The sequence below is a fragment of the Gossypium hirsutum genome, chromosome A12 (assembly GCF_007990345.1).
Source record: "Gossypium hirsutum isolate 1008001.06 chromosome A12, Gossypium_hirsutum_v2.1, whole genome shotgun sequence".
NCBI classification, from domain to species: domain Eukaryota; kingdom Viridiplantae; phylum Streptophyta; class Magnoliopsida; order Malvales; family Malvaceae; genus Gossypium; species Gossypium hirsutum.
The window spans coordinates 17,258,652-17,269,320 of record NC_053435.1 but is presented as its reverse complement, the minus strand read 5'-3'; the positions used below and the strand labels follow the sequence as shown (position 1 = coordinate 17,269,320).

At 35.0% G+C, this 10,669-nt stretch overlaps 1 pseudogene; it reads right to left on the bottom strand.

The window, feature by feature from the left end:
• Nucleotides 1-4,114: 4,114 nt before the first annotated feature.
• On the bottom strand, nucleotides 4,115-9,957 carry LOC107925640 (BEL1-like homeodomain protein 4; annotated as a pseudogene).
• Between the last annotated feature and the right edge of the window lie 712 nt (nucleotides 9,958-10,669).

Here is a 10,669-nt window from a genome sequence, read left to right as displayed (position 1 = left end):
TAACTTTATTACATGCAATCAGACCGAATGGTCTATTTTACCTTTTTATTTCTTAGATTCTTTGAACGATGATAATTTAGTTAACTCGTCTGACGGGGATGGTGGATGATAAGTTATGGGTGTATGGGGTGAACCTGATGGCTCGGGTTTAGTGTCTTCATTGTTAGTCATTCTACCCTTTTGTTTCATTATTTTGGAATATACATGTTTTACTCAATTTTCTTATATTTTAAAATTATCCTTAATGAAATATGTAACACCTCTTACCCGTATTCCATGCCGAAATAGGGTACGAGGCATTACCAGACTTATCACATAAACAAACATACAATTTCGGGTTATATATTTGTGTCCAAATTAAAACCATTTGCATTCAATCATAAAGTCCCTCATATGAGCCTACGAGGCCCAAAATATGCTTTGGAAGTGGTTCGGGACTAAACCAAGAACTTTAGAAAATTTTACAAAACTTAGAAAATTTTTCAATAAACAGAGGTCACATGCTTGTGTGGTCACACACGCCCGTGTCCCGAACCCGTGTAACTCTTTGTTTGTCACCCAAGAAAAAATTGAAGACACACGGCCAAGTCACGCCAAGTCACACGCCCATGTTCTAGGTCATGTGGTCGATTTAAAATTCATGATTTTTCATTAAATAGGTGCATACTTCACATGCCCGGGACACACTCCAGTGTCCAAGGCCGTGGCCCTCACACGGCTGAGACACACGGCTGTGTCTCTGCCTGTGTACTCAATATTGGGCATTCAGTTTTGCAAAAATTTGGGTGCAGGGGACACATGGCCTAGACACAATTCTGTGTGTCTACCCGTGTGGACAAAAATAACGCTATTTACCAAGCCATTTTGCCACCCTTTAGTGCACACACCTACAAAACATAACATAGCACCAATCCAAGCATATACATACAACCAACATCCACAACTAAGACATCAACACAATAATCATGAAAGGCATCATTATATAATTATACTTATAACCAATATTAGCCCATTTCCAATGACCTTATACAAAATGAACTTCTAGCCAATATAAGCCAACACATTTGGCCAAAACAATTATGACACATAACAAAATAACCCAGTCCCCTATACATGCCATAACTCAAAATGTTGAATTCATTGATACCAAAATAATTATTGATAGTGTGAGTGGATCTCCGACGGTTTTTGAACCCTGAGCTAGCTTGGTGACACTATAAGACAAGGGAAAAGAAGGGAAGTAAGCTATATAGTTTAGTAAGTTCCCATGCAAATAATAAACATCATAACCATACATTTAACATATAATTAACATGATGAAGATTAGCATGAACGTTATCAAAATCTCATATTCATAACTTACTCAATCATAATCCTACCAAGAGTTCATCACATATCGAGCTCATTACTTATGAGTTGTACGTACATACTTGTACCAACTTGAAACATAACCATATCTTTTCACAACTTTGACATTCCCGTTGAACACTCGGAATATTAACGGATACTCGAAAATCTTGCACACAAGTGCCATATATGTAGCCGAAGCTACCTCATATCTCATAATACATATGGGCTTATTTTCGAGCTATTCACAGGCCTGCTCACACAAGTTGTCAATCAGGACGTAGCTACGCAGTGTTGCTCACACAAGCTGTCAGGAATCCGCAACACATGCCGAACTACCCACCCACTGGTAGGACATACGAGACCAGCACCTGGATTACATAATCGCATATACATATGGGTTCCTAGTGACATGTCACTCGTATCCTATTCTATTCCTAAGGTTCAACCGAGATTTCTTGCTTGTCAAAACTTTGTAGAATACATCCAAAGAGTCAATCACAATTCATACAATATTAAAGCATTTAAAACATAAATATATCAATGCATTATTTACATACGAACTTACCTCGGTACAAAAATAGTAGAATTGGTCCTAATCGTCAAACACTTTGTTTTCCCCCGATCTAGGTCAGAACCTCATTTTTCTTGATCTATAATAACAAATTTAACTCATTTAATACTCACATTATTCAATTTAGCCCAAAAATCATATTATGATAAAATTACATTTTTACCCCTAATGTTTCACATTTTTACAATTTAGTCCCTAGGCTCGTAAATTGAAATGTATTCAATTTCTTCAGAACCCAAGCCTAGATGAAACATTTTCATACTATACCAACCCACATTTTCCACTTAATCACACTTTTACTACTTATTTTATAACTTTTACAAATAAGTCCTTTTTGACATTTTTACCGAAAATCACTTAGCAAAAGTTGTTTATCTTACAACTAACATACATTTTCTACCATTAGACATCAAAATACACAAATATATAACATGGGTAAAATTGTAAACTTCATCTTTCTCTCAAATTGGCCCTTGAAATAGCTAGATTAGGTTACAAGGATATCAAAAACATGAACATCATTAAAAACCGGGCTAGAACGGACTTACAATCAAGCTTGGAAGCTTGAAAAAGCCTAGCTATGTCTTCCTTTTGTAAATTTCGGCCAAGGGGGACTAAATTGATGAAGATGAATACTTTTATTTAGTTATTTTGGCTTTATTTGACAAATGACCAAAATGCCCTTCATGCATAACTTTAAAATTTCACCTTACTATGCCCATTTTTTCCAACTTAAGTAAAATGGTCTAATTACCATTTAAGGACCTCCAATTTATAATTTCATATCAATTAGACACCTCTAGCTTCTAGAACACACATTTTGCACCTATTACAATTTAGTTCTCTTAGCCAAATTAGACACCTTATCGATAAAATTTCTTAACGAAATTTTTACACAATCATTCAATCATACTGTAGATCATAAAAATATAATAAAAATAAATCTTTCTATGTCGGATTTGAGGTCCTGAAACCACTGTTCCGACTAGACGCAAAATCGGACTGTTACAAAATATCTTAAATAACTTATTTTTACTAATTATCTACGAAACCCAATTTTTTTTTTGGTTATATGATCTTGAACCTTTCATGCTAAGCTAAAAGCATAGTAAAAAAACCTAAATTAATTAATTTTATTTTACATGCCAAACAAAACCTGAATTTTTTTCTATCACATCTTTACCCAAACGAAGAACAAGCAATTAAGTTAATTAATTGCCAAAAACTTAATTTTGTTTTTAGTTTAGCATGGAAGTTTAAGATTCATATAATCAAATTAAATATGAGTTATTTGAGTTGATTTCGTTAAGGATAATCTAGAAACATAAAATAACATTTTAAATTTTAGTAGATTAAATTAATTAAATTTTAGCTGACACTATAGAGGGATAAAATTTTTTTCAACAATTTATTTAAAAAATAAAATTTTTGGCAATGGGATAAACAAGTACATCTTGACAAATCTTTAATGTATTATTTTAGTTTCTATTATTTTTTCACTTTAATCCTTAATTTTTTTTACCCAAATCAAGACTTAAGAAAATGATATTTTTAGTGATCAAAATGAAGCAACCTAAAAGTTAGGTGACTAAAATAAAAGTGTAAACATAATTTGGCATGTATAGTCATCCGTGGTTAAGGATTTAAGGCTTGGTTGACTAAAATGAAATCATTCTTTAATGGCTGTGACAAAATTACAAAAAAGAATAAAAATTTAAGTGACCAAAATAAAAGTATCCCAAAACGGAGTGGTGAATCCGTAATTTACCATTAAAATATTTTTTAAAATTTATTTATTTTTGTACGGTCAACATAGCTACAAGGAATCATTAAGCAATGACAACATTGTCTGACACAAATTGCAAATAGGAAATGCACTGCTCTTCATGCTATTCAATCATATGCCGAGACACAATTATACATACTTTTGTAGTTTATTGATTGGGAGAGCACAAGTTGAGGGTAAACAAAGATTACTGTAGGGGGAATTCATTAGATTGCCAAAAGGAAGCAATATCAATTAAGCATTAATTGATAAAATAAACGTTAATCTAACACTTACAGGTAAGATTGCATTTAAAGTTAAAAGGGATTGCATCGGGTCATTTTATATCCTTGAAAACCATGATCAAATATTTGGTGTTATTCCAGAAAATAGAGAAGGGTATATAAAAAGCTAAGTACAAGTAGCAGTGAAACAATCTACTATACATTAATGCTAAGGCCAAATATAAGTTGCTAACTTATACGTTCTTTGTTTCTTAATTAATAGAATTGAAGAAAATAAAAATGGAAATGAAAATTGTTTTAACTATTACTGTGGAATATGTATTTTCAATTTAACAGCCCCCCAACGTCTCTAACTGAGAAAGAAGAAGTATTCTCGGGCATGTTTCCAGCATGGCGTAGCCCTAAGGTGAGGGAGACATCACCAGTAGTGGTCCCGAACCTTATGAGCGTAGAACCAATGTCACTGTCATTACCAGGCCTGGTGGTGGTCCCATAATCGGCTGAAACATTGCTGCCACGACGGCACGTGGTGGTGCCATCGACACCATAGGAAAAGGGTGGCGCCACCTCAGTAGCAGTGGCTTTGAAGGTGGTGGGAGGAGGAGGACCAGTAGCAATAATAGTGGTGTTGGTAGCACTAGTGTCGTGGTGGGTGCACTGTTTTGCTTGGTTTCCGAGAAGCCTTGTCTATTGATTGCAATGAGTGAAGGGTCGTTTTCCATGGCATTGATTTCGGATCTTTTGCCTCCTGCTGCTGCGGTTGTTGGTGGTGGTTCTGACGGCGTTGATGCTGCTGCGCCTGCAGTTGTCGATGGCGTCGATTTCTGTGCACTGTTGCCGTTGTGTCCCTCATTATTATCTTCATCCTCTTCTTTAATCTCTTGTTGGTACATGTCTTCCACCATGGGTTTCCACAATCGAACCCTGGCATTTATGAACCAATTTGAAACCTGCAAATTATGCAAACATTCATTTCATTACAATTTAACACCACATGCATTTAAAACCCCTGGAAAAGACAACAATTCAATGATTGTTTAACTAACAAGACAGTAAGCAGTGGTTACCCTTCCTATTTTATTTGTTTGGTTTTCATGTTAACAACTACTTAGCGTCCTTTTAACATTTAAAATAAAAATATAATTAATTAATACAGAAAACAGAAGTACCGTACTTCATGAACCAATAGGTAATGTCTAATCGTCAATTTCTCACGTTTTGCCTCTAAAATAATGTCTGTTTCTTACAGTAAAGCTCCAAGAAAACTTGAGAAATGTCTAAAAGCAGGAATGATTATTAAGGTGGGGGAGCACTCCATTTATGACCTCGAAATCACTATCTTTTTACTTCAGAGTTATAGAAGACGTAGGGCTAGAGTTAGGTGTTTGTCTTTCCTAACGTATGTACTTTGCATGTTACAGCAGCAGCCACATGTTTTTGGCTTCCATGAAACTAATTAAACTTTAACTGACATAGGTGTTAATTACATACCATCATGGTTGCTATATTAAAAAAAAAAGAAAGAATGAATATAACTATGGCGTAGTAAAAAAAGCAGCTAAAAGAGTTTACTGCCCCTGACTTTGAACTTTAAAGTACTGCAGAATTTATTTTAGGTTTATTTATGGGGATTTATCGTGTTGGAAGGGTAAATTAAGGGGGGAGAGAGAGACAATCAGACAAGTAAAAAGGAGGAGAGAGAAGCAAAGCTGCAAACATTTTCATGTCTCATCTACTTGTGTACTTTGTCTCTGTATGCACTTTAAATATATAATAATAATCTGCTAAGTCCCCTCACCCATTCAGTATTTATCTCTTCCTATTTCAGAAACCAGAATCTATGTCGTGGGCTAAAGAATCATAAGGAAAGGGTTTCTTTATATCTAATTCTTTTCTAAAATGGAATGTAAAAAATTAAAAGAACAAAATTGTCTGAAAACAGTTAAGTAAAAAAGAAAGAAATAAAACCCTAAATCCATGCAAGTTTTTCTTAACTTCCTATGGTCTTTCCTTTTCACTTCTTCTTAGTTCTTACCAGTGTTTGGCATTATTGTAAGCTGTATGTTATGTCAATGTAAACATATGTCTATTATTAATAAAATTAAGAGAACCAACCTGATTTTTCGATAAACCAGTCTGTCGAGCCAGCAGGAGCTTATCAGCGTCGCTTGGGTACCTGAGAGAAAGATACCAGAAAATGACATCAGAGTCATTGCCCAATACCTTATAGAGAGCCACCAATTTTTCATTTACACCCTTAGATGGGATTGAACCCTTTGTTGCTTTCTTTTTTTTTTCCCTGCCTGGGCATGGGAATCTCTTCTAAGAGATGAAACATCATCAGCAACAACATCAGTTCTTTTTTTTTTTTTTTGTTCTTTCAGCTGATTTCAACATCTCTCACTATTTACATTTATATGACTTCTTAATTAGTATAGTAATAAAAACAAAAGAAAAGCAAAAAGTTTTTTTGTTTGTGTGTTTGGGCATGTTCATGAATTATGACAATATGAGACAGTGAGAGAAAAATGGTCTGTTATGTCAATAAGGACTGCCATCTCTGTGAACTTATGCTTGAATAAAGTTGCTTTTTAATAACTAAATTCTGGGTCTGTGAGTGACAAAGTAAAAGCTATATAAAAGCTGAGAGGGAAATTAAGGGCTTTTAACAGCTTTTTGGCAACATCCTGGGAGAGTCTGCATTATTGTTTTTCTTTAAACACTAATCACAGAGGAGAAAAAAGAGTTGGATTTTGTGAAATAATAAATTGTCATTTATGTCACCATATAAATACTTATGATAGATTGTGTTTCAGTTTTTAGTGTTAGAGTAGTGTGAGATAATATTAATAAAGGCAATAAAAAAAAGGCGTACGGGTGAAGAAAATGTTCGAAAAGCCAGGCTCTCAAAATGTTGACAGAACGTTCAGGCAGCCCCCTTTGGGGTCTCCAAGCTTCTTGTTCCACCATTCCCATTTGATGGAAGGCTCTTTGTTGCCTTAAGCTTTGTTCTAACACCCTTAACCTCGGTGTCTCTCCCTTTGTTATGCCTGAGTTCCCAGCTCCATCTTTTTCCCCTAGTGCCTCACAGCTATGCTTCAATTGTGCTGTTATTGCATCTTTCAAACACTTGAAATGCCTTGACATTGCCTTCTTTGCAAGGGCTGTGTAAGGAACTGCTGCCCCGAAACCCATCACTAGATCAAACGAGTTCACCACCGTTTGCATTTGCTCACAGTAATGGTTGTATCTCCGGTCCACCTGCAAACCCATGAATTCCCTTGTTGTTAGTGTTGGTAATAGAGGAAAAAGACAACAATGCTGACTCCATGACATGATTTGACATTCTTCCTTGTAATCATTTTGACATGACTAGTTTAAGTTAAACCCCAAAAGAATCAATGCATGAAACAAAGCTTGCTACAGTGACATGATTTGTTAATGGAAAGTGGAGGGAAAAAACAATATCCTATAGCTAATTGATGGGCTTGTGTGAGTAAACAAAGACAAATAGTATAAGAAAATGAAAGGAAAAGGAAACAACAACTCTTTTCTCTATTGTCAACCAAGTTATATTAATTATTACCTTTTCTTGCAATATTATTATGATGATGGGTATGTATGGTGCAACGCATATGTCACGTTTATTAGGATTGTGAACAAGCTAACTGATTTTTAAATTCATATTACGTCGACTAAATATCTTAAACACAACCACCAATACAATGTTTGAGACACGAAATTTAAGGAATAGAAAAATCGAAGAGAAGGCTTAATCAAAAACTCTACCACTAGACGACCTACGGAGTCCTATTACACCTGCAGGCTTTGTTGCAATCTGGGTTTTCTTTTATTTTAAAAATGGTGGTCGGGATTTTCTTATTTGTGTGCTTAAAGGAGTAAAACAATAAAAAAAGATTGAGCCTTTGACTATTGAAAGAGAGAGAAGATGAGAAAAGAGATTACATGCCTCATCAAGCATGGATAAAAGTTTGACCTTCCTTCTTTGATGTTCAATTCTATCAGCTGTTGATAAAGGAGGAGGGTCTTTTGTTGATGATGAAGAACCACCATCGCCGTTACTACCTGGAAGATTAAAAGTAGGGTTTGTGTTGTTTCTACCAGACTTGTTTCTTTTAAAGTTTCCTCTTCCAACACTACAGAATTCTTCCAACAATTGTTGAGCAGCTTTGACATACTTTGAGTTTCTAATCACATTAACCATTCCTAATGAGGATCCAAACCCAACGTGAACTTGATGGTTTTCCCCCACTCCACCTTGCAGATTATGATGATTATGGGTAGCCAAATTCTTGTAGTGAAATTGTGCTGCAGCAGCAGAAGAAGAACCCGCTTCTTGATTATAGTACATCCTCAGTTCTTCAGCTTTGGCAGCTTCCAAGTGTAGCAGAGAAGATGAGAGAGAAAGCGAAAGGCCTTGGCCTTCTATAACACCTCCAATTTGACTTGAGTTGTTTAGCTGGGAACCGGTGTCATCTGCTTCATGAGCACTATTAGGAACCCAAGTAAATTGAGGTGGAGATAGTACAGTACTTGTAGTACGGAAAGTCCCTCCAGCTGGACCAGATACATTAAACCCTTGAAGAGATGTAGATGGGTTTGGAAGCAACATGTGGAGAGTATTAGAAGAAGATGATGGAGGAGCAGGAGGAGATGGTGATCTTGGCTGTGGATTCATCAAGAAAAGATTCATGGCAGCTGCTGAGTCGGCATTAATGCTTGGTAACTGCTGATGTTGCTGTTGAGCTGCTAAAGTGTCACGGTTATCATGATTTTTTGATTCACCTACCAGTCCCAAACCCCCAACCACACCTCGCCTGTTGCTAAACCACTCGTTGCTATTACTCGGTGGCCTGTGTGCTCGATAATTAGGCTCTACGTGCTGGTCTAATAACTCGGCAGAAGCGGCCACACCTGTAGGGAAGTCGAACATCTCTGATAACATACCTTCGGCTTCATAAACAGGAAGAGCATTTGATTCGATCCCTACTAATGGTAGACTCGGCGGCTCAAAGCCTTGAACTCTTTGTTTATCTCTCCGGATCTTCTGTACTAAGTGTTGCTGCTGCTGCTGTTGGTGTTGGTGTTGTTCTTGGTGGCTCATGGCTGATCTCTCGAAGCCATTGGAGAAGCTGAAGATGCCAGCAGCTGCTTGGTGGTGGTAATCTTGGGACATAGAATTTGTAGAATGATTACTCTTTTCTTGAAATGGAATTTGATGAAGAATTGATGGCGTGACTGGTGATGTAGCTATTCCCATATCAATATCTTCTTCTTCATGATCCTATATATCCTTTGCTTTGCTTACTTGCTCTCCTTCTGCCAACCCTCGAACTCTTCTGTCCTTCACCTTTTTTCCCTTCATTTATGGATCGGTAACCCATAAACAACAACAAATAAACACCCATCTTGAAATTAGTGCTGTTCATAACATAAACAATATTATATTATCAAACAAGAAAGAAAGCTATACAGAAGGAAAAAGAAAAAAACAAGGGATCAAAGTTCTATCTCTTCATTTGGTTGTAACCCTTTCATAAAATTGAGCTGTGGAGTTCATATTTGAAGAGAGTGTAATATAATTAATTATATACCATAAGCAGACCTTGTTAGAGTTGCAGAGTATGAAAGGATGTAAAGCTCTTAGACATCGTTTTCTCTTCCTGTGGTACTGAAAGCCTTCTTCAATTCCCTCACTCCTTTCTTTTCTTTTCCTTTCTCTCTCTCTTTCTCACTGTATCTGTGTGTCGTCTCTTTCTTCCTCTTTCTCTCCTTTTTTTTCCTCTTTGTTGCTCTTTGCAGTAGTGAGTTTTCTTTTCTTTTTTTTTTCTTTTTTTCTAAAGAAAAAAAAAACTCTTCCTGTTTGAAAAGAGGAGATGAAATATATAGCCAAGAAAAAAGTAATAAAAAGGGAAAGTTATAAGGAAATGAGAGGAAATAGAAAAATGAGGCTGAGGAAAACTGGCATCTCTTTCTCAATAAAACATGTAATAATAGCCTTAGCCTCACCTAAGAGAGAGAGAGGGAGGGAGGAGAGAGGAAAAAAAGCAAATTTTAAAAGAAAAAAAATGTGATCATAATGTAAAATTAAATAATTGACATAGGACCTCTTTTAGATAAAAAAAATTATAATTTAAAATTATTTGGATTCAAGTCTTCATTCCATAAAAAATTCAGATTCAATTATCCTACAACATAATCTTTACTTCTAAAAGATAATGAATGCTTAAGTTGATTTGTTTTGTTAATTTATACATATTTTTAATTAAATTTGGATTCAACATTTTAAAGAGAATTGTATTTAATCATCATATTTTTAAAAAGAATTGGTTTATCTTTTAATAAAAATATTGATTAAAATAGTCTAAGGTAATAACATTAATATTTATATTTTAACTATTTATAATATAATAAAATAGTTAATTAAGGAGATAATTCAATCAGAAAAATTACTAATTTTTTATGTAAATAATAATGCAACAAGTTTTGCTTTGGTAGACAAATTTCGATGTGATTTTGTAATGAGATATTGATTGCAAGGAAATAGTGTTGGAGTAAATAGGAAAAAAGTTAAAGGATTATCTTTTCTTCCTTAAATAGATATGCAATCAAGACAAATTTGGATATTCCCTATATTTATCTCAAATATTATCCAAGCTATAATGATAACTTATATGAGGTAATGTGATGGAGATCAGATTTGATCTTTTTCAACTA